Source organism: Eschscholzia californica, unplaced genomic scaffold (genome assembly GCF_041429995.1).
Source record: "Eschscholzia californica isolate CP2 unplaced genomic scaffold, dmEscCali1.0.p SCAF_4, whole genome shotgun sequence".
Lineage (NCBI taxonomy): Eukaryota > Viridiplantae > Streptophyta > Magnoliopsida > Ranunculales > Papaveraceae > Eschscholzia > Eschscholzia californica.
Window position 1 is genome coordinate 51,038,495 of NW_028238461.1, and position 13,760 is coordinate 51,052,254.

The 13,760-nt window shown below is 37.1% G+C and overlaps 1 pseudogene; it reads right to left on the reverse strand.

Moving 5' to 3' along the window:
* Window positions 1-4,075: 4,075 nt before the first annotated feature.
* Window positions 4,076-8,994, reverse strand: LOC147545801 (leucine-rich repeat protein 1-like; annotated as a pseudogene).
* Window positions 8,995-13,760: the final 4,766 nt, after the last annotated feature.

Genomic DNA, 13,760 nt, shown 5'->3' on the forward strand with positions numbered 1-13,760 from the left:
ATTCATAGCCTAAATTACATAGGATAAATCTTGATGGCAACTGCTTCCACCGAGACTCGATCCCACGACCTCATGGTCTTAAGAGGGGTGTCCATCCGTTACACCAAAGGGTGGTGAACAACTTAACATGCTTATGAGGGTGTCAAGTTGTGAACAAAAAAAAACCCTTCCCATCCAAATCAACTATACATTTGCAATGAAAAATTATTGATAATTATGTGGTTTAACGTAATATGTTCAACGGGTGCCGGCTACATTGTCCTTGGCTTTGTAGCTAGACCAATTTTTTGGGCCAATTTTTCAAACTAAAAAAAGAAACATTGTGTTCGAGTCCGACCGGTCCGATATTCGGATTATCCGGCAATTTAGGGAGACACGAACGAACAACGGACAACCAAATTTTGTCAAGTAACTGTCTGATTTGTCCGGATGTCCGAACGGACAAATCGAGAATTTGTCCGTTCCGCTTGGACCGGAAGAGTAAGTGACCGTGGACTACCCCCTGTCTGGTCCGTTTCCGACACCCCTAATTGCGCCGCGACCTTGTTATGGTTACAATGGGACGGACACGTTTTTATTATTTAAAAATACTATATGAGTCTGTATAATGAATTTTAAAAATTGTTTTAAGGGGCAAAAACAACTAAACTGAGATAAAAAGGAAAAAAACCCTACTGCTTTATTCTCATAGTAGGGTTTGAAATTGTCAGTGAGAGAGAGTAATGGATGTCAGAGAGAGAGAGAGAGAGAGAGAGAGAGAGAGAGAGAACAGTAACCCAGAGCACCTTTTCCTTCAAAATGCATCCTTCCCTGATCTCTTTTTTTGAGTTTTGTAAAAGCAAGCTTACCAATCGGAAACCTAACCGAGTTAGTTTCCCTAAACGTGATGCATCTTCTTACCCCTCTCTTCAGATAAGAAAGTTCGACAAGAGACCCAAAGTAGTTTACAAGAAGAAAGTTGAAGAGAGAGAGAGAGAGAGAGAGAACAGTAACCCAGAGCACCTTTTCCTTCAAAATGCATCCTTCCCTGATCTCTTTTTTTGAGTTTTGTAAAAGCAAGCTTACCAATCGGAAACCTAACCGAGTTAGTTTCCCTAAACGTGATGCATCTTCTTACCCCTCTCTTCAGATAAGAAAGTTCGACAAGAGACCCAAAGTAGTTTACAAGAAGAAAGTTGAAGAGAGAGAGAGAGAGAGAGAGAGAGAGAGAGAGAGAGAGAACAGTAACCCAGAGCACCTTTTCCTTCAAAATGCATCCTTCCCTGATCTTTTTTTTTGAGTTTTGTAAAAGCAAGCTTACCAATCGGAAACCTAACCGAGTTAGTTTCCCTAAACGTGATGCATCTTCTTACCCCTCTCTTCAGATAAGAAAGTTCGACAAGAGACCCAAAGTAGTTTACAAGAAGAAAGTTGAAGAGAGAGAGAGAACAGTAACCCAGAGCACCTTTTCCTTCAAAATGCATCCTTCCCTGATCTCTTTTTTTGACTTCTGCAAGAAAAATTTTGTCAATCCAAAACCTAACCGAGTGACTTTCCCAAGACGTGATGCATCATCTTACCCCTCTCTTCAAATAAAAAATATTGACAAAAGACCCAAAGTAGTGTACAAGAAGAATGTTGAAGAGATAGAGGAAGAAGAAGCTACTGAAATGAGATTGGTGTATGTAGTTGTTATGAAGGATTTAGTAGGTAACCGAAGGATGAACTACTCCCTAAAATCCGACCCGTTAGCAGCTGTTGAAATGAAGAGTTTGGGTGGAGATGTGTGGACATCTCCACCCATCTCACTTCCTGTTGGAGATACAGTACTAGTGTGCTACATCACGGAAATGGCAGTGTTGTTTCTGAGTTCGTCGAGTTCATCATCTCCCTAACTGATGAATCAGGTGGCGTATTAATCGCAACCATCTTCTTTGATGATGGGATTGTATGGATTGAGTAGGTAAGTAGTTTTGGGTTTTAAATCAAACTGAAAGATTATTAGTTAATTGTTTTAGCTAGTTAAGAGATAGTAGTAGTAGTAGTTTTCTGATGAATTAGGCTTTGTTTTTACTATCAACATTCTTGGAAATGTATGTTTGAAAGAAGAGTGAGAAATGGGTTACAACTAGTAATGGCGTTTTCAGTTTCTTCACTTCTTGAAATCTAGAACGTGGTCTTAGTTTATGAAGAATTGTTGATTTGTTTAGGAAATTTTGATGATTGGCTATTGATATTTTAGGAAATGGATATGAGGTTTATTAGTTCTTTAGTGAAATCTTATGCTGTTGTTAATTCTTCAAAGTAGTATTTGATGGTGCAAGATTTCTAGGTTTGTTAACTTTAGATTCACAAATTTTATTTGCTTTCCTCTTAACTTTATGGTGAGATTAGCCTCTCTTGTATTTATAAGAAGAAGATGAGTCACCTAAATCAGACCTCCATTTCTCTGAATATAGTAACAGAGATCAATCAAATCTCTTCATAAAGTTTTCTCTAAAATCCCTTTCTGTTACTGGAAGCAAAAAACTGTTATATCTTTCTGATTCTCTCTCTCTCTCTAAAAATAACCAGAGAATAGAAATAATATCTATTTCTCTCTCTAAGAAAAATGTTGGAGAAGAAAGATTGTTCCAGCCGAGAGCTCCCATCTACTGTCCATAACATCTCTAATTCTCTTTCTTTCCATTTCTGAATTCTTATCCCATCAATCTCTCTCTCTCTCTCTCTCTCTCTCAATAATCTCTCTCTCTTAACTTACAAAAAACAACCCTAGAAATTAGGACCAACGATCAACACTTTCATCAAAATTACCTTCTCACTTATTTTCAATGATTGTTTGAATAAAATTCTCGGGGTTTTCAAGATATGTTTTGTAGAATCTTTAATGATTTTAGGTAATTTGATGAGATTTTGTGAATTCATCTCACCTATATGTAGGCTTTAGGAAGATATTAATCCAGTTTATTTAATTTTATTGTTATTGTTCACTAAACTAATGAAATAGGTGATTCTGTTTTAATTTCATTTGTCGGCCATACGTGGTGCCCGATCAGCACATCTGCACATGTCCCACACGTCTAGGTAGAAAAACAGACATGGACGGGCTTTTCTATAAAGAACAACCGAAATGCCGCCTGGTTTGTCTGGTCGTCCAAGTGGACAAGTATGAGTTGGGTCCGTTCCACCCGAACGGGATGGTAGGTTGTCCATGGACTTACCTGTCCGAGCCCATTCCCACCCCTACTCCTGTATGAACCCAAGCTATTTTTTGTTATATCAAATTTACACCATATGGGATGGCTAGTTGGTTATTATTGATGACACATGGATAGTATGTCACTCGCGTATTATCTTCACAGTAATTTATTCAATAAATGGCTAGTAAAATCCAACTGAAAATGTACCATTTGCATTAATTGAACCAATTCTTTTGCTTATTAACCATAGGAGTTCACTTTCGTTTACTTGATTCGACCCGGATATAGGGTTTTAGAGGGGGTTTTCTAAAATGGGGGTTCTCTCTCTCTCTCTCAATAATCTCTCTCTGATTTCATCTCTTCCAACCGAGAATCTCTTTCTATTTCAAAATGTATGGAGATGATAGTCCTGATTTGATGAGTACATACAAAGGTAGAAGAATAAGATTAGAAGATTTTATTTTTCTATTTCAAACCAAATGGATTTGATAAAAGCTTCTTATAGTACTGTATTATTTTTACCATAATTTTATTATATATTTTATTCGTTTTTAAGAGACGTTTTGAATATAGAAACCCAATTAGGAGCAATATATTTTGGCATAAGTAGGAGAAAACCAAAGCTTTGAATAGAAAACCAACTAGGAGCAATAAATTTGGCACAAGTAGCATTCTGATACTACAATTACAAATATGCAAAATAATAGTTGACCCAGAGCTGCTAGCTTATAGATTTACAACATAATAGTAGTGCTTTTACTACTAGTACATTATACCGCCCATACCCAAATACAATATACTACTATAAAGTTATACCCCATGTCGATTCTTACTAAAAACAAAACAATTTAACAGTAAGTACGGTTGTGATAATAACTGAATTACCACGGAAGCTTTCATATGCAATTTGTATCGTACATTGCAAGTCCCTGCAACTCTGGACCTTCCAGTCGAGGATTGTTCTCGAAGCTACACCGTCATTGCAAAAGAAATAGGTCAAAAAGTGAGTGTCTGTCTAAGAAATTCAGTTTGCCAAAACGAATAAGTATGCACACTGCATTTAAGATGTGGAAACTCGAGTAACGATAGCCAAAAGGAAAGCAAGCTTTGCTATTGACAAAGGTCAAATGCTAATAGACAATCATGCAACCTTCAACGACTAATATGGAAGAAGATTGCAATTCGGAGAAAAGATTAGTGATAATATCAACGTTTAAACTTCATGCAAGATGTAACAAAAGTTCCCAATCTTCACCTTAGCAGATAGAGAGAGATGGCAGTAGTTTGTGATATAAAAATATAAAAATTCTCAAGTCAAATGGCATCAATAGAATTTGTTAAGAAAAGGAATAGTACATGAACAACCACCTACATAAGGAGACCAGGAAAAAAAAGGGTTTCAAGTTCCATGCTTTCTCCGGATTAAATTTTCAGTTTAAGCGTATTGTCCTACCTGTGTTAGTTCGCTGCACTTTATGTATACGTTCTTTCTTTTTCATTCTTTTCTGAGAAATCCAGAGCCAAGAAGCATATTTGATCCATTGGCATAAACTACGTCGTTGATAACAGAAGTCAGCCATAAAAATACTGTAGATGTACGCCCGCATTTACAATCTATAATATGAAGGAGAATTTCAGTAGGATAGACAAAAACAACACGGAACTAGAAACTTGAGATATAAAACGCCAACCTGGATCAGGACATGAAGACATGTATGTGCCAAACAACAGAGAAGTTCAGGTTACTGATCTTTTTGTTATCTGATAACACCAGGCCTTTCACCTTTAATCACCAAAACGACGAAAAGCACATAAGCCTTTCGGTTACTAATAAATCATTGTAACGAAAAGCACATAAGCCTTTTTGTTATCTGTCAAGGATATCTCTTGTAACTATTTAATAGTAATATTAAGTAGAGATTATACTGTTTCCTAGTTTAGTTAGGAGAAACTAGGAAACCCTAAACCTTATAAATAAGAGATGGGTTCTAGGAGTTTAAGCATTCGGTTACTAATAAATCATTGTAACGAATCACCACAATTCTGGATAATAAAGTATGTAGCCATTCTGGCTTTCTCCGTGGATGTAGGTCGTGATCCTCCGACCGAACCACGTAAACTATTGTGTTCTTTATTTCAGTTTATGTCTTCTAATCTATCAACTAACATGAACTTTCACAAAATATTTCTGAGGTAACTCTGATACACCAGATGAGACTAAGAGCCACTTAATAAACCACTACCTCGATTGATGAGGTGGGTCAGCTTACTGAAATGAGACTTGAGTAGAAGATAAAACCTAGTTTTGTTTCTCTCAGCTAGTGATTTAATAACTGGTAAACACACCCAAATAGGAGGAAAGTGAGGATTACAAGATACAAGACCAAAGGATGCGAAACTTATGTTTATATCATGCACATGACATCAGTAAAGAGCTTTGTCAAGAAGTTGCATCAGACTACTTGCAAGTTCGATGAAATAAAAAAAACTAGAAAACCAATAGTATAAGCAAGAAGTATGACATGCTGACAAAAATATCAGAAACAATTTGGACTGTAGATTTACGTGGATATTAAGTAATAAGTACGAGCTGAAGTTTAGAAGCAGTCCTCTTAAGAAGTGCACATGATCAATTAGAAAATGTGGAAATAAATAACTTACTTGTTCAAGGGCATGTGCTCAAAAGACCCTCTAGTCGGGATTGTTCCACACAAGTTGCTGTCTGAGACATCTCTGAAAGCATCGTGGTTTTAGTGAGGTCAGTACGTGTAGAAGTAACTAGTAAGAACTACAGTTAGAAGAAAGCAAATGAGGAAGTACTTACACAACTTTAAGGCTTGAAACACCAACAAGTTCCCTTGGAATTTTTCCAGTCAATACAGTTATCATTAAGACGTCTTCAAATAAATCAACACAATAAACTCAGAAATATATGGTCACCACATAGTTAGTCCTAGGTGATTTTACTTTAGAATTCACATCCCTGTCCCATCCTGGCACTTGAATCAGGATTCAGGAGGTGCAATTGTTCCAAAATCTGAATTTTAAGTTTTTGACCCATAAATACAGTTTTGGTCTCTACAATTGACATTCAGTTCAGTTTCACTTACGAGAATGCTAGTGACTTCAACTTCCCTAATGCAGGTGGAATGACCCCAGAAATGTTGTTTTTGTATAAATCCCAGCTGATAAGGCTCTTCAAGTTTCCAAGTTCAACTGGTATCTTCCCTTGAATGTTATGTTCGTATAACTCTCTGCATCAATCAGGAACGAGAAACTGAAGTTAATGTTTTATCTCGTACTAAACTTGATTAGAAACTGTAGTTAGCATCCGGTATGTTTTTTTCCAAATTACACCCATTGCTAAAATAATACAACACAAACATATACTTAAAATTGGTAGACCACGTAAAGTTCCATGGAAATGTGTAATGGCAATTACTGGCAACGAGATAAAACAACGGGAAAGAATTTAACGCATGATATCCATAGCAAACATTTTCTTGGAAAATAAAATAAAAAATGTTTGTGTGTTGTGAAGACATACAAATATAGTGGATGTTCGAGTTTCCCAAGTTCAGGTACGAGATGGCCAGATAAGTTTGAGTTTCTTAGGTCCCTGCAGAGAGTACCATGGTAAGATCAGTAAAGACATAAGAAATACATAAGAACATTTGGGTTTTATTTGCAAGTTAAGAGTCGAACCATGGTCTTTACTGATGATAGTTTATATTTCTCGCCACAAAATTAGTTTCAATCTCTAAGCAATTTATCTTATACCATAATACCAAATAAAAATACATATCCGAAGACAAAATTAAATGTGAGTAAATCACTATAAAAAAAACATAATTTTCAACTAATATAAGGAAACAACCTATTGATTTATACTACAATTAGGACACACTGAAAAGAAAATTAAAACATCCAAACAAGAGTAGTCATTTCTAAAGTACATCCGGAAACAAGAAATAAATCAAAAATTATTCTTCAGTCTGTTATCAAAACGAGAGCTTTGGTCTTCTCTTTGTGATTAATTCTTCGGGTCGGAACTTTTTCATTCACTTGTTGATCTTCGCTTGACACACAACTAGATTCCTTTCTCTCGAGGTACATCATTCTGATATGTAGATGTGGGTATCACTGCGTCATTAATAAAAGTAGCAACTAAACGTATCAATGCACAACTCCGACATAGTAAAAAGCAAATGCTTAAAACATCATGCAAAGTGCATATAGTTCTATGGGATACTTGATCTTAAAATAATGGAAACACCATCTGTGCTCACTCAAACTAAGTGGGCTCTAAACAAAGCATTCAGAAGTGAAATAGACTACATCTCTTCTTACAAACAAGAGTTATGGGGTTCTATTTTACATTCAAAACCCTAGGAGATTCTTAAGGTAAACTTTTCCTTGGGGAGGTAGTAGTAGAATATACAACAGTATTTTCACAATTAAAGATTGAGCATTCTTGTTTATAAGAGTTGGAAAAGTTGACTTCAAATTAATCTAGGGAGCAAAGAAGCTGAAAAATATCCTTATATCCAATCATGCTAACCTCCAAGATTCTGAATATTAAGAGAAGCAATGAAAGGGCAATCAAAAATCAAATTGAACTGAGTAAATCAAGAGAGAGAGAAAGAGGCTAATTAATAACTATATCTAAATGGAACCTCTTCTATGTTTGATGCAATCGGAACTCTCCAGTGCTTATTCCTTAAACCATTTGAAGTTCGGGTTCAAGCCAATAAATGTACAATGTATAACTGAGTAAGGCAGTTGAATCTTACCCAAAACCAAACATAAATTGTTGCTTAGTTCAACAAAAAAAAAATACATAAATTGTTGCCTCTCCTCTCCTGCCAGTTGAGTAAGAAATTAGAAACCGTTGGTTAATTTTCATCAAATCAAATATGCAAAAAGTAAAACGAGAATGAAAAGAGAAGAGGAAAAATAGGAGCATGCCACACGTTATGGCCTTATGAGGCATACCAGCCAAATCGTGGGCAAGATTTATGGCCATAGGAGGCACATATTTAGCCGGAAAATTTCCTCCACTATTTTTTTGTTGTTGAATATCCTCCTCCACTATTTGCTTTTTGGCGGGCCTTAGTTTTGCAAAAACTGTCTCTTTCATGACATTTTGTGATAACATTAGATCCATGTGACATTCTTAGTACACTAAAAAAACGTTGTAATTCAAACTACTTTCATGGTGTACGAATTTTTCGATATCTTGTTTTTCAATTGAATAAGAGTATTATGCACCGTATTTTTACAATTAATGTATTAGATTTGAAATTGTACTTTTTTATTTTTGATGAGAAGAGGCGAGGCCTAACTTTATTCAAACGAAATATTGGCAAAATCAGCCGCCAATTGGTTTAATGCAAGATAGGATGTTCGAAGCCACCCAACTATGACTAACATTATTAGAAAACACTGATTTTACAAGTAAATGGACAATACTATTATTCGTCCGGGCACAATGTCTGAAATTCAATATAATCGAAGCTTTGAACCTTCAACTGTACATTTGAAATATTAAGCTCTATACGCCATGGGGCAGCTCTTCCCTTCTTTTACATGCCGAAATGACGCATACCGAATCCCCCTCCAAACTAACATTGGTGTAGTTCCAATTCTTGGCTAAATTAATTGCCAATTTAGCTGCCATGGTCTCAGCCACTAGCACATCGGACACAACTACAGCTTCAGCTTCTATTACTGCGACTAAGAACAATCCCTTACGATCTCTAGCTATAGCTGCAATTGCAACCCTGCCATCTTTTACAGCTGCATCCAAGTTCATTTCAATCCTACCTGCTCGAGGACGAGACCAACTCTTTGAAAATTAAGATATCAAATAGATTTGTTGATTCAAATACAAAAATAGCCATACTCAATTCAAAAGTCTACCACTCACGCTCTTGATTTTCGTATAAGTTCTTATATATAGTCATAATTTTGCCTTTGACATTATAGTAATATGGATAAACAATAAAAGAAAATATCTACGTCTAGAAAGTTTATTAGAGACGTAACAAAAATGTGTGTTGGTAATAACTCTTTCTTTGGTGTACGCATAAACACATATTTGGCCATATTTGGGCATGGGACTTAAAAATGGACCACGAGACCCAACTTTAGTAGCAAGAGGTAAAATAGTAGGATTCAATGTCGTGCCCCCTCATTTTGAATGTCTTATGAAACCTCACTTTTATTCTCCACCACCTTTTACAAAGTATGAGTGAAGGTTTAGACGGAATCAGAAATAACTCCACCCTCCATTAGGATCCTACTAAAGTAAGTCTTTTTTGAATTTTGTGTATTTAAAAACCGAATTACAGAATTTAAGATGGTTCAAAATCAAAATTTAATATTGTCCAAATTTGCTGATAAGGGCGACCATTTTTTTTTCCTGGAGGTAAACTAACAAAAGTTCCAAGAATAAAGAACATATAACCTAGCATTTTTCAATCGGAAACGATAGATAGCTTCTGACATCGTCGACAAATATGATTTTGCTTCATCTTTATTTAACATTGAAATTTTAATGTCAAAAAAGTTTGTAAGACGAAAATAATGGTCGCAAAAAACATTTTCACCAACCAAACAATAATGTCACAATTGGTAATTTTTACGACGAAAGAAAAATTTGTGGCAAAATATATAATTTGCAGCAATTATTGATTTGTGGGTGAAAATATTTTTTTGCAATGAACGATATGGTCGTAGATACATCTTTTGGCAACAAAGTTTTGTTTTATCCCTAAATTATGTCACCAAATGTTTTTTAGGACGTTGGAGGAAATATAAATTTCTCTCCTTAGTTTTATCCCTAAATTATGTCATGGTCTGAATTGGCTGAAAAGTGGCCCACATTTTTCAGACATCAAACCAAGTCAGAAAATAGGAGTCCCATGGCTGAAATGTGTAAAATACCATATATACCCTTGTCAATTACAAATATTTTTTAAATTTTTTATGTAGCACCAGTGCGCCACCACCCACACACCACCACCACCACCACCACCACACAGACCACCACCAACACCCCGACCACTACCACCACCACCACCACCATCACCACCCAAACCACCATTACAACCACCACCCAGACCACCACCATCATCACAACTACAAACCACCATCACCACCACCATTACAAGTTTAAAACCACCACCAACACCACTGAGACTACCACCATCATCGCAACTACAAACCCCCACCACCACCATAGATGCAAACCCCCACCACCACCATAGAAGCAAACCCACCACCACCATAAATGCAAAGCACCACCACAGATGCAAACCCACCGCCACCACCATAGATAGAAACCAACCCTTCGCCGCCATAGATTGATTAGACAGAGGGACTGAGAAAGAGGAACCCTCGCCGGATCTGGCGAGGGTTTCACTCCGGGAATCTTTTGGAGAGAGAAATAGGGACTGAGAGGAAGAGAGAGGGATTGAGAGAGGGATTGAGAGAGGGTCTAACCATCGTCGCACCTCCATTGCCAGACCTCCGGTGCCGGATCTTGTACTGTTAGAGGGAGAGGTTGTTGAAGAGAGAGGGGGGCTGTTGGAGAGAGAAGGGACGGATGAAATATGAAAATGAGAGAGGAAAGAGTTTAGGGTTTGATTTTCTTTTTATTTTAGAGTTGGGAGGAGAGGAATTAGGGTTTGTTTGTCTAAACTATAAAATAAGGGTAAAAATGTCAAACTTGTAATTCAGATCTATTAATTCATATTAAGAAAACAAACATCTTACTCCCAATTCAGATTCAGTCAATTCAGATTCAGCCAATTCAGTTCAGCAAATTCAGATTCAGCAAATTCAGATTCAGACATTAAAAAAAAAAAAAAACAGCACCTAAGCCGTGAGAGAGAAGACAGCAACAGGCAGCGCTATGGAAACACGAAAAATTTCTGGAATACAAACTTTTAAAAGAAAATTATTAATTTGGTGAAATTTTCAGAAGCAACAAAGTTGTTCTTGCTTATATCCCATCTCTGGCCACCATCTCTCGCCTCCACTTCCTTATATAACATGCTCGATCGACCACGAACAGTGACGATTAAGTAAGAATGGGAGATTTAACCAAGAGAGAAATGGTGGTAGAGGTGTTCAAACAGAAACAAAATTCAGTCGGCAGCAATTACAATTTGTCAACGACCATTATCGGTGTGGAGAAAGAATGGTGATAGGGAGTCAGAGAAACAAATAGATGACCAGAAACTTCCACTCAAAATTTTGTTGACGGGAAAGTTTTCTTGTTTCCCTAAAACATTAGGGTTAAAATGGAAAAATATATCTAACAATAAATGAGCAACTTAGGTGCTGTTTGTTTTTTAAAATATTTCAGATCTGAAATCTGAATTGACCCCAATTCAGATTTCAGATGTTTGTTTTTGTTATTTATGAAAATCTGAAATGTTGGCTGAATGGAGTCCACATCTGAATAGGCTGAAAAGTAGGCCACTTTTTTCAGACTTCAAAATAAGTCTGAATACAAAAGCCCAAATCTGAAATGAGTCAAATGACACTAATAGCCCTACAAATTACAAATATTCTCATATGGTCAAACATTTTACCACCACCATCGGAAAAACCACCACCACCACCACCACCACCACCACCACCACCCAAACATTAACAAATAGACACCGGGACCACCAACACCACCACCACCAACACCACCACCACCCAAACGACCACCAGAAAAACCACGACCACCACAGGAATAAGCCACCGCTCATACAACCACCAGAATAAACCACCACCACTACCAAAGGAGCAAACACCAACACCACAGGAAGAAACCACCACCACTAACAGAATCCGATAGTCACCACAACCAAAAACCTAACAGACACTAAAGATCGGTGAGGGAGAGATAGAGAAGGTTTGACTCACCCATCTGAAAAAGAGAGAGAGAGAGAGAGAGAGAGAGAAAGAGAGAGAGAGACTAAAGATCGGTTAGAGAGAGAGAGGAACTTCCATTGTTGGATCTCCATCGTCCGAGTTCCATTTGTTAGAGAGAGGGAGGCTGGAAGAGGGAGGATGGAAGAGACGGTAGAGAGATTAGGGTTTACTTTAGTTTAGGTTTTGGTTTCCATTTCAATGGAATGAGAGGGAGGCTGAGAGAGATAGGGACGGTAGAGAGAAATTAGGGTTAGGTTAGGTTTTGTTTTTTTTTTCTTCTTATTGCAACCAAAGGAGTGAGAAATTAGAGGTTAGGCTTTGTTTGTTTAAAGTGCCAAACGAGGGTATATATGTAAAAGATTAATTTTCAGACTTAATAATTCAGATTGAAAAACAAACATGCTAACTTATAAAACCATTAAGTAAATTCAGATTCAGCCAATTCAATTCAGCAATTTCAGATTCAGACACAAATAAAAAAACAAACAGCACCTAAGAAGTAGAGACCTGGCTCATTTAATGACTTACACACACACACTTGACACTTGTTTAATAGAGGAGGGAGGGAGGGTTTCAGCCAATTAAGAGATCAAAAATAACACAGACAACAGGGTTCCTGCCCACTGCAATCTGCAACTATCTATCTAATTGGGGAAAGCACAACCAAGGAAGACCTATTTGTTTTCTTTTCCCCCCTGTTCATTTTGCTTTAGTTCAAATCTTTTTTTACACAAGAAAAGAACAAGTACTAGTAGTAGTAGTATCTCAATTAATGTGACAGTTTTTTTTTTTTTTTTTGAAAGAGAGAATTAAACCGACAACCACTGCCTATCTTGATTTCGTTTGCCCTTCTCTCACTAAAACTCTCCCTCTCTCTCTCTCTCTCTCACACTAAAACTCTCCCTCTCTCTCTCTCACTAAAACTCTCCCTCTCTCTCTCTCACTAAAACTCTCCCTCTCTCTCTCTCTCTGACAATATTCATCAATCCCTACATTTCTTCATAGAAAAAGGAAGGGTAAAACACTTTTGGCCATCTCACACTAGAAGGTTTTTATCTCCAGCTGGTTTAAGAGATGGTGAAAGAATAACCATAGAGTTTTAGTAAGTAAGATGTACTAAAATATTCAAGACAACTTACTCTTCTTTCTCATACATAATGCATCTGGAGAATTTCGCCGTGGCACGAATTATACCTACTACGTTACAAAATATAAAGCACGAATCAAACACAAACATACCTGTTACAATTTTGACCTACGTCAATTTAGATGTTGATTTACTTTTCATATCTACCTTACAAAGAAAGAAGCTCTTAGGTGGGTTATCTTTTTAACCTAAAACTACCCAATCACAATTTCAACTTCTTTTTCTTTTTTTCTTTTATGGCTGACTATTGACTAGGGGTGAGAATCAAGCGGGTATGGACGCCCACGGGTAGTTCTTCTTCGGGCTCGGGCGGGTCGGGCATATCCTCTGAGTGGCTATTAGGGCACTCGGGCAAAACGGGCGGGTAATCTTGATCTATCCCTTGCTCAAAGCCCGCCCATGCCCGCTTAGGTACTCGGGTGAGACAGGCTTCGAGCAGTCGGGCATCGGGTAACAACTAATGTGCCAACTCTCAGCGGTGTCTTTAAAGCTATTAGAAA